Below are 10452 nucleotides of genomic sequence, written 5' to 3' on the forward strand. Positions count from 1 at the left end.
CTATGCATCTGCAGCGAGGTAGCAGGACCTGTTTCTGCGCCTGCGCGTGTGTGTGCAACTCCAGGGCAGCATTATTACCCATCAGTGTGTGACAGCAAACATTCAAAGGATACCAAGGATCTTTGCACAGAACACCAGTCACTAGGTAGTCCATTTTGTATTCGACAGCCATCACACTATATAGTCCGCTGTTTGGGGCGTCACCACCGGCCGCAGAGTGTCGTCCGACATTACTGTGGACGGCGAGGAAGGGCCGCTGGCCTCGGCTCCATGCTGCTTTTCGTGTTCCGGCCTGCCATTTCCTGTCCCCGCTCCCAACGTTGCTACCGCTTCCAGGGCCTCCTGCCGCTCCTGCCGTATCTTCTCCGGGCAGGGAGCTGCTTGCCTCAGGCCCGTTCCCTTTTTGGCCCCTCTGTTCCTTCTCCTCTTCCTGGGGCGCTGCTCTTGCCAACCTCCACCCCCAGAGGTCTCTGGTCGCGTCCCAGACCATTGTCTGGACTCCTCCAGCCAGTCCCAGACTTCCGATGGGGTATCAAAGAAGCGTGTGCCCCCGTTTGTGACCACTCGCAGCCGTGAGGGGAAAAGCAACGAGTAGGGCAAGTCTAGTTCCCTGAGCTGTTTCTTCACTGCCATGAAGGAACCCCGCCTCTTCTGCGTCCCCGCCGTGTAGTCCGGGAAAAGCATTACACGACTGTTGCCCACCTGCAGGTCGCTTATCTTCCGCGTTTCCCGGAGTATCGTGTCCCGGTCTCTGTAGTTGAGGAGCTTGAAGAGAAACGGTCGAGGTCTGTCTCCCACCCTTCGGGCCTGTGCGGGGACCCTGTGTGCCCTTTCCACCACAAACTGCGGAGGCAGCACCCCGGGCGGTAGAATTGTTCTCAGCGACGCCTCGGTGTAACGCTCAGGTGTCGCCTCTTCTTCTCCCTCAGGCAGGCCCACTACGCGGACATTGTTGCGCCGAGAGCGCCCTTCCGCATCCTCAGCGCGGTCCTCCAGTACCTGGACTCTATCGATCAGGTCTTGCAGGGCCGCAGCATGGCTACGCGTCACAGGTTGCAGCTCCTGAACGATTTGGCACTGTTCTGTAACGGTCTCCGCTAACTTACGGTGGTCTGCATGCAGTAATGTGAAGTCGGACGTAACTTTATCGATCCGTCCCTCCAGCGACGACTTGGTTTGTTCCAGGGTCGATCCGATGCACTCCACCGCCGCCAGAACTGTGTCCATCTTGGCCGCCAGTGCAGCAGCCGGGTCCATGGCCAACTGCCGTTGATCCTGTGTTTCGCCTGGTCTGGTAGTCTCCTGCTGCCGCAACTGTCCTTTGTCCCTGAGCCGGCCCATAACAATTTGCTGCGCTGTGGGCATCTACGCTTCCGGCCACTCACTACCGGTCACCCCCTGCCGGGCGTCGTCCCTGGAGGGTGAGGTTTTTGTTTCAGTCAGTCAACTGTCTGATCAGGAATCCTGTGGCTGTCCACCCAGTGCGTACTCCCGTCTGCCAGTGTCTGTGCGCGTCGCCTGCAGTCTTCCCGCCACTTCCCAAAGAGCAGTGCCTGCGGTTACCAGTGTGGCTCCAGGTGTGCTCAGTTAGGCAGGGCAAACAGTCACCTCCAGTAGCCCACAATCAGGCAAGCTACAGGCAGGTTATTGGCAAGGGCATTATCCACGTCCCATAAGAGAAATCAACTGCAGGTAGCAGTGCGCTCACTCCAGGAGGCCTCCCCCTTCAAGTTGCTGCGATAGACGGCCTAGGGCTGCTCCCAGCACCACATCCAGCTCTCAAGTCTCGTATCTGACAGGCCCCGTATCAGCAGGTCAGGCGGACCCCTCCGACAGGCTCCGTATCAGCAGGTCAGGCGGGCCCCTCCGCAGTCGGCAGTGCACTCAATCTGTAGGACTCAACACTGTAGGCCAGGGAGGGGGGGTGAGGGTGGCAGCGCAGGATCTTCAAAATGGCGCCTTGGTTATGACCTCTCCTCGATAGCGCAGGACAGTTCCAATTTCGCCTCTCCCGCCCACTGCCTCCAGGCCCCACTGCTTTGGCGTATCTCTCTTCTAGGTCCTCAGCGCGAGGCTCTCAGTATCTTCATTCCCTGGGGCCAAGCGCACTCTTGTCCTCCCGCCCTCGGCGTCGAATAGTTCGTTCCGGGAGCACCGATGGCGTGCAGCTACCTCCCGCCTCCGATTATTTCCCTGCTCCTCACTCCGCAGGTCTCCTCCTGTCCCGGTGACTATCTCCGGGTCTCACCTGCGGGTGGGTCCGCTCTCCAGCCGCGCGGGGGAACCGGTCTCAAGATGGCGGCTCACTGTCTAGCCCGTCACAGGGCACCGAGGGGCTCCTCCTCTCTGTCTGTCCGCAGCGGTGCGGGTCAATCCGTCCGGCCCACCGCTCCGGAGCCTCCGCAACGCTGCCACTACCTCTCCCCGTCGTCCCTGCAGCAGCCAGTATTCTCCCGCTCCGTCGGGGTCGGATGAGCTGTGCGCCTTCACCCCGGCCGTCAGCAGCTCTCACGCGGCAGGGAAGTCGCAGCTCCCGGCTTCGCCGCACAGTTCTGGGGACATCGGCGAGATCCCCTGGCTATGCCGCGTCCACTCCGCTCGTCGTGGGCAGGCTTTCCCCACACTTTCCGACGAGATTCAGGATAAATTGGGGCCTCACTAGCGGAGCTCTAGCAATCTGCGTCCGCCATGCTCCCTGGCTGGCCACGCCCCCTCAGCTACTTACCTCATGCAAGATGTAACCATGCTGTGATCCTTTCTAGGTATGGCAAGCTATTGCTCAAGGTACATTTGTGATTTTACTACTGTCAGTGCTCCATTAAGAGAAGTGACCAAACTAAATGTCCCGTTCCAATGGTCTTTTGAATGTGATCAAAGTTTCAAAGGAATAAAACATGCAATTGAGAATGCAACCGAGATGGCCTACTTTGACCCCAACCTACACACTGAGATCACAGTGGATGCCAGCCTGGTGGGGCTGGGGGCAATCCTTGCTCAACATAATGGTTGTCCGAATGCTCAGAGCTACATTGTGGCCTATGCCAGTCGGAGCCTGTCTGACACCGAACGTGCCTATTCTCAGCATTAGAAAGAGAGTCTGTCTGTAGTGTGGGCCTGTAAACATGTTCATGTGTTTCTATATGTAAGATGTTTCATTATCATCACAGACCACGAAGCGCTACTCACCGACAGTCAGTGATGCAGGAAAGGAAACAGATCTGAATATTGCTCCCACCCTCAGGGATCAGCATTTTAAGTACTCCCTGCCTGCAATGCTGGCTCCCGCTGGATGCGGGGAGCTGACTGGGGCTGCAAGGGGCTTGGGTCTTCCCCTGCAACCCCTAACCAGGATATGGTGGGTGCCCTGGGGTGGCACCAGGGCCTCCACCTTTTGTTGGTCAGGCCCCAGGGCATGGGGTCCCCGAGGCTGAAATTGCCCCAGGGAGGGAGTGCTGCCTACCTCTACTCCCCCTATAGAATATGTTCAGGCCTCGGGAGATGGGGTCCTTGGGTCTGAAAAGGGCCTGGGGAGGGGGTCTGCGTACCCCCTCCCCTATAAATATAATGGTGGATCCTGGGGGATGTGGACCCCTGGGCCAAAAATGTTCTGGGGAGGGGGGGAATGTGCTCCTCTAAAATAAATGTGCTGGGGCCAGAATCGGCCCCAGGAGGGGGACACGAGCACCCTTCACCCACAAAATGAGCTGGGCCTGGGGTTGGGGTCCCTGGGGCCAAAATAGCCATGGGGAGGGGGTTGCATTCCCCCCTTCCAGGTTGGCTGCCTTTGGGAGGTTGGCCACAGGGCCCCCAAAGGCCGTGAGCTTCGTGGGTTTGGCCGCAGGTCCTTGCCACTTTGGGCATGTGTGGCGGCAGGTGGATTAACGTATGGTAATTAAATATTACTTTACTTTTTTTTAAACTAGAAATTCACTGAAAAAAACAAAGGTTACAGGGACAATATAGTTAGGAAATAGCATTAATAAAACGTAGAAATTCACTAAAAAAAAACAAAGGTTACAGGGTTGTTATAGTTCGGTTCAGATTGCACACAGAGAAAACCATAGAAATTCTGCTGAGTTAGAGTATCTCAAGTAACTGTAACTCGTGCCCTAAGGTAACTATAACTCGCACCCTGCCCATGTACTACTAATTACCCCACATCTTTTTTTTATTGAGCAGGACAAATATGATAACAAACATTATTTGCGTTGTATTTATCACCTTTGCAGGAGCAACATAACCAATCATTAAAATACAAGAGTGCAAAACACATTTCATTAATCAAAATAATCATTACAGATTAGCAGCAACAAGTATCTTTGAAGTGCACCAGTATATAAAAGTGCATTGTACAACACGGTTTTGTAGCTTTAAGACATAAGTATGACAGATAGATTAAATACAATTCATCATTCAACTCAGTATCTAGTATAAAATACATTACAATTTGTGGAAAAAAGAAACAGTTAAGTCTTGATTTGATTTGAGTTTTATAAAGCGTGACAAATGCCCATGGGCGTCTTGGCGCTGCCATCTGAAAGACGGAAGACTAACGAAGATGATTTACGGTGGAAAGGTAAACAGCCATGTTTTAAGCGATTTTCTGAAAGCTATGTAGTTGGATTGGTTTCTCAAATGGCAAGGCATTGGATTCCAAAGTTGAGATGCAACATTGGAGAAGTTTCTGCCTCCCCAAGTGGCTTTATGAGTCAGTCAAACTGACGCATTATTGGCTGTGACTGATCGGAGCAGTTTTTTCGGCATAAACAAGGAGATTTTATTTTTCAGGAAATACGGACCAGTTTGATGAATCGTTTTATGTGCAATACAGAGTGCGTTCAAAGCCACTCTCTTTTTTATGGTGAGCCAGAGGCTGGCTCAAATGTTTGTATATTTTTAAGGACTGCTGCATTTTGCAGTCCCTGCAATCTATCCAAGATGGCCTTCTGAGCCCCCATACAATAATAATCCACATTTGTAAAGCGCAAACAATCACTCGTAAGGGTCTCTAGGCGCTGGGGGCCTTTGGGAAGAATAAGCACGCTATTGCCCAGAATCACATGGTGCTGGGCTAGCCTGCCGCCGGAGCTGGGGATCGAGCCGTGATCCCCAGATTCCAAGAGAACATTCCAATAATCTAACTTGGATAATGCCAGGGAGGTGACCACAATGTTTGCCGATTGTGGGGTAAGAAAGCGAACATTTTCTTAAAAATGTTTAGAACAAAGAAGCAGGAGAAAGTAAGATGGTTAGTTTGATCTCTAAAAAAGGGATTACTATAAAAAATTATTCCCAGATTTCTTGCTTTCTGAACTGGGATGGGAAGAGAGCCGAGGGATTGTGGCCTCCAAGACACATTCCACAAGTAAGCATTGAGAGAGCGCAAATTTGAATAAAAAGTATGTATAGGGCATATTTACAAGCACATTGAATAACGTAGGAACGAAATGTATATCGTAATGTGAAATGACACTTATAGCATATAGATAACCAATATAATCTGAAGTAATATAGAAACGGTAACTGTATTCACTTTAGAATATGTGTTAGATTTAGAAGGCCCGTATACGTAGTGGGCTGATGTAGAAATGTGTAGAAATGTTTACGAAATGTAGAACGTGCAAAGTAGAATTCATGTACGTGTGAATCTTTAAATGGAGAAGCAGCGATAAATGAAACGTAAGGAAATGTGTAGAACATATATAACACGAGATAGCGAATGAGAATATAAAGTTATACTCTACGTAGTTATGTTCTATGTAAATTGTATTCGAGTATAATCAAGACTTTTGCTAAATACGAATATATAAATGTGTGTTAAAGGTTGTACTGTGTAGAAGACTTTTTGTAGGAATGTTAGAAAGGTTTAGGTCATTTGTGATTCTAACCAGACTGACCAAGGGTTAGCAGGAGCACAGTCCGATATATATAATTTAGCGGACTTACAGGAGTTGTAAATAGCTTGATGTGGACATGAGAGCCAAGAAGTCTAGCACTTGTTAGATTTAAGGTGACAACGCTGGACAAGGTTTATGACCTGAACGTGATGAGAAGCGTTAAGAATTCGAAACTTGTTTTGAGAAGTCCATTCACAGGACCTAGAAGGGTCAACATCACAGTCGTAGTTTAAAGTTCTGTTGACGATGTTGACTTGTGCTCTGAAATGTCAGTTGTAAATTTGAATGAAGTCACCAATAAGAAGATGAAGATGACATCTAAAGGAGAAAGGTCAGCTTAACGGACGACGAAAGAGATGAAGCAATGGACGAAGCTAGAAGCTGACATCATCGGGGAAAGTCCGTGGTGGGCGTCAAGGGGCGTTCTACCCACACTGTGATTGTGTATATTAGGGACAGCACCCCGGGGAGGAGAGCAGAATCATTAGTGAGAATAGAACCATTAGCGATGAGCAATTGGGAGATTAGGAACAGCGAGACGAATTGCTCAGAGCAAGGGCGAAGGTAGATGCATTGAGCAGATGCGCTGAGATATCAGAGCGCAAGGGAGCAGTAGGCCGAGGACCCTTAGTGAGATCGAATGGGTAGGCAGATAGGGTACTGCTTCTGAAACTTAAGGATTCCTTTAGGGGCTAAGAGAGTTTGAACTTCTTTGGGAGTCAAACTGCTGGCACCTTTTTAGGGAAGAAACTTGCGAAGTAGGGTTGTCACATAGCATAGAATAGGGATAGATTAATTTGATGATTTCTTTATCTTACTGCAGATGACGCGGAAGAAACCACTTCACACCGAAGCTTAAGTGGCTGATATTGTAACTGATTTGTATTTTGTATATTTGGAGATTTTATCCTGAGTGGATTGTATCGCATTCAAATTAATTCTATATAAAACACTTAAACTCTATCAGTTGTAAGTGGTTCTTCAGAGTGGCGTCAGTTAATGGGGTTTATCTAACAAATGCGAGGGTGGTCCTTTCCTCAATGACAGATACGAGCGGTCCAAACAGATGAATGGGATTCTTTATTAAATTTATCACAATCATAAGTTGATATCGAAATCTCATTCCCCGCAGTTGGTAGCAGAGTAATGATGGTTATCTTCTTGAGGAAGACGACCTAGGCCAGGTTAGTTTACCCCAAGGTCCCTAGACATCGTCGACCAGAAGAAGAATTGCAGCCGAAGACGGTGTTGATGGTGCGTCGAGAGAAAAGCAACAGAATCAGTCAAGAGTGAGTATAAGGGTCATGCGTTGTAAGATTGCGGTGTTTAACGTTGTTCCTGTGTTGTAATGTCAAGCGGAGTTGAATGCTTGTAGTGTGATTGTGGGAAGGTTGTGAGCGCGCGCAACCGGATGAAATCTTATGTCCAGAGGACTTAAGTGGTTCGGGTGTATCGAACACCCAGAGTAATTTGTCTACCATTGAAAGGGGGTCATGAGGTACCATTGATTTCCCGACAGACCGATGATAGGGGGAGCGTACGAGTGAGCAAATGAGTAGCGGACGCTGGTCGTACGTTTACTGTGTGTAAGTAACCTATCAGTGGAGGCAAGTGTCCGACCGTAAAAAGAAAGACGCTGTGCCAGTTGGGGTAGCAATTACAGTTAGACTGTGGCCGTACAGTCAGAGAGAGAAGTGATCGCTTGGACGGAAGTAGTCATTTTTCAAGGTATGAATGAAAACGCATGTGACATCGTGAACGAGTTGAGAAACGAGGGAAGCTGCTGAAGAGACAAGTGACGTCAGCGTAGAGCCGTGCTGAGGTTGGTCAATTAGCATAAGAACTGTGCTGAGATAGGCTGATTAGCGAGAGTCATACAGGGATTGGTGGTTGTTAGCAAGACACAAATAAGTAAGAAATATCGTACGTGATCAAAATGAAGTGTTTTAATGGTTTAGGAAAAATCTTTAAAAGAAAAAGGAAAAATTTATGTGTCGGAGAAGAAGCTCCACCAGAAGGCACACCAGCATATCATATGGCAGTGAATGTAGGCTTACACTCGATATTATGGATTTCCGAGTGGCACAGGATAACGGAAGGGCAAAAAGAACTGGCGTTTCCAAGATTTGGAACGTTTAAATTAGAAGTGTTGAACCAATTGAAGGCAACGATGCTTTCAATGAGACCTTTACCGAGGCCAACACAATTTGAAGCTCTTGGTGTGTGGTTTAGAACAGCACACGAAAGGGGCGTAAAGAGGCGACAAGAAAGAGTGAGAAGATCGGTAAAAGCAGTACAGGATGCTAAATGGGACGATGAAGCAAAGAAATGGAGGGTGCAGAAGATAGAAGCAGAGAAACTGTACCCGATGTTGGATGTTACGGGTGAACGGAAACCTATAGAACAGGAAGATGAGGAAAGCGAGATGGAGGAGGATCTGATAGAGAGGCTATTGATAGACAGACCACCTCCATATAGCGGGGAACTTGCGAGCCCCATATTACCGCAAACGGACGGAGCTAGGTGGGGAGAGTATAAGTCGATCCCGGTAACAGAATGGGACGTTAATAGGACTGAGGAAATACCCCAAACTAGTTCTGAACAGAGAGTAGTGGGAAGATTTGTGGTCCAGAAGGTGCCGGAGACGCAATGCGCTAGGACATATCAAATGCCGGATGCTTTGCAAGTCCCGGTCACCATAGGCCCTATTGTGTCTATCTACAACCCGGAAGGGGTCCAGCAGGAGGAACAGGCACGATGGGACAAAGAAAGAACAGAAGGGGAGAATAGGAAGGCCACAATGAATCCCCACAGGCAAATACGAGCACCAATAAGTCGGAGTACCCCATTAGATTCCGCAATAGGTCCCAGGGTAGAACAGGGAGGTCGAAGAGGACCAATGGATTTGAGGGGTCCTAAACCGAAAACCCATAAGGAATTAAGGGAATACCTGAGAGAATGGGACGCTGCCGGAGAGGCTCGGAATAAAAGTTTAGAAACGGGATCCGAGTGGAGAGAGCAGGGGAGCAGGATTCTCTCTCATTGTGGAGCGGGCGAAAGCAGCCCCGAGTGGGAGAGAGGAAGCCAAGAGAGCAGAAGAGATATTTATCCTACCGATAACAGCGATAGGCTAACGGGCGAAGACAGAAGTGCAGGGTATAGCGAAGTGCCTCACGTCACCTTCAGTGAAGGGGAACGTAGGACACAGGAGTACCAGAATACCTTTAGGTGCACACATCATGCCCCAGGTGAGAATGTAAGACATTGGAGTCACGGGAACATGGAGAGTCGCGAAGCGCCTCGACATGCATCCGGTGATAGTGGACGGACTCAGGAGAACATAGGAAGTTGCGAAACGTCTCGCCATCCATCCGGTGATCGAGAAAGAGATCACGGGAACATGGAGGGTCGTGACGGAACCTATCGGCTATTAAGCGACACCAGACAACAAGCAAGTTATAATGGGCTAGAACCGAACGGTGGATCCTATCCCACATCTGGAGAAACCGAGCCGAAAAGTCGGAACATAGGGTTGGGGGACGGAGCATTATTCCACCATACCCCACGCGAAGATGGAAAGGCTTGGGATCTAGAGGGGTGGGAACGAAGAGAAGAAAGGAAGATCCCTCATAACTCACCTGTGCTCAGGCGTAGGGCGCATAGTGGAGGTGAGAGGGATATGAGAGAAGAACATAGAACTGAGATGCTAAAAGCGGAAATAAAAGCAAAACGGCTTGACGTGATGAGTTTGAAGACAGATCTGGATGAATTGATTGATGGTACAGTTTCATTAGAGAGATTAGCTTCGTATACACCAGATGAGATACTGTTCATATCCAAAGATATTACTCGGAGAGCGAGGTCAGCTCATGAAAACTTATCTAATTTAGCAAATAGGTACATGGTAGACCTGTCACGAACTAAGGCTTTACAGAGTAACCATAGGCTAACTTGCACGGATCAGGACTTGGATGACCGTAGAACGATCGCGCTGAAGGTACACATAAGGGAATTGATCGTAAGTATCAGAATATGGAGAGAACTAGATAGATGGGAGGAAAGATGGTCCAGAAAGGGCTCCGTTAGACGGAGTGTGCTTGAGAAGTCCCAGGACGCAGACTTGATGCGAATGGAAGCCTTCCCTTTGCGAGAAATCGCGAATGGAAGCTACGTTCATGTGCCCTGGAGTAGGGGGGATTTGGCGGCATTTACCAATTCTTTCCCAAAGCTTAGAGATAATCCCGTCGAGTGGTACAAGCAGGTAGAGAGATTCGTGAAGATCTCGAAGGTACTGTGGATCGATTTGAACACACTGTTCGATATCGTAGTACCCGGAGATTTGTGGACGGCGTGCAAGCTCAGTGTTGGATGGCCTACTTGCGAGCCCCCGAGAGATACCCGGACGAATGGTCCATCAGGCAGAGTCATGGAAAATTACGAGAGAGTAATAACATGGCTAAAAGAGAAAGTGCCGGTGCAAGACATAGACTGGGTAAAGATAGATCGAACTACTCAGGAGCCGAAAGAGACAGTTCATGAGTTCTATGAGAGATTA

Source organism: Lissotriton helveticus, chromosome 3_1, assembly GCF_964261635.1.
Source record: "Lissotriton helveticus chromosome 3_1, aLisHel1.1, whole genome shotgun sequence".
NCBI lineage: Eukaryota > Metazoa > Chordata > Amphibia > Caudata > Salamandridae > Lissotriton > Lissotriton helveticus.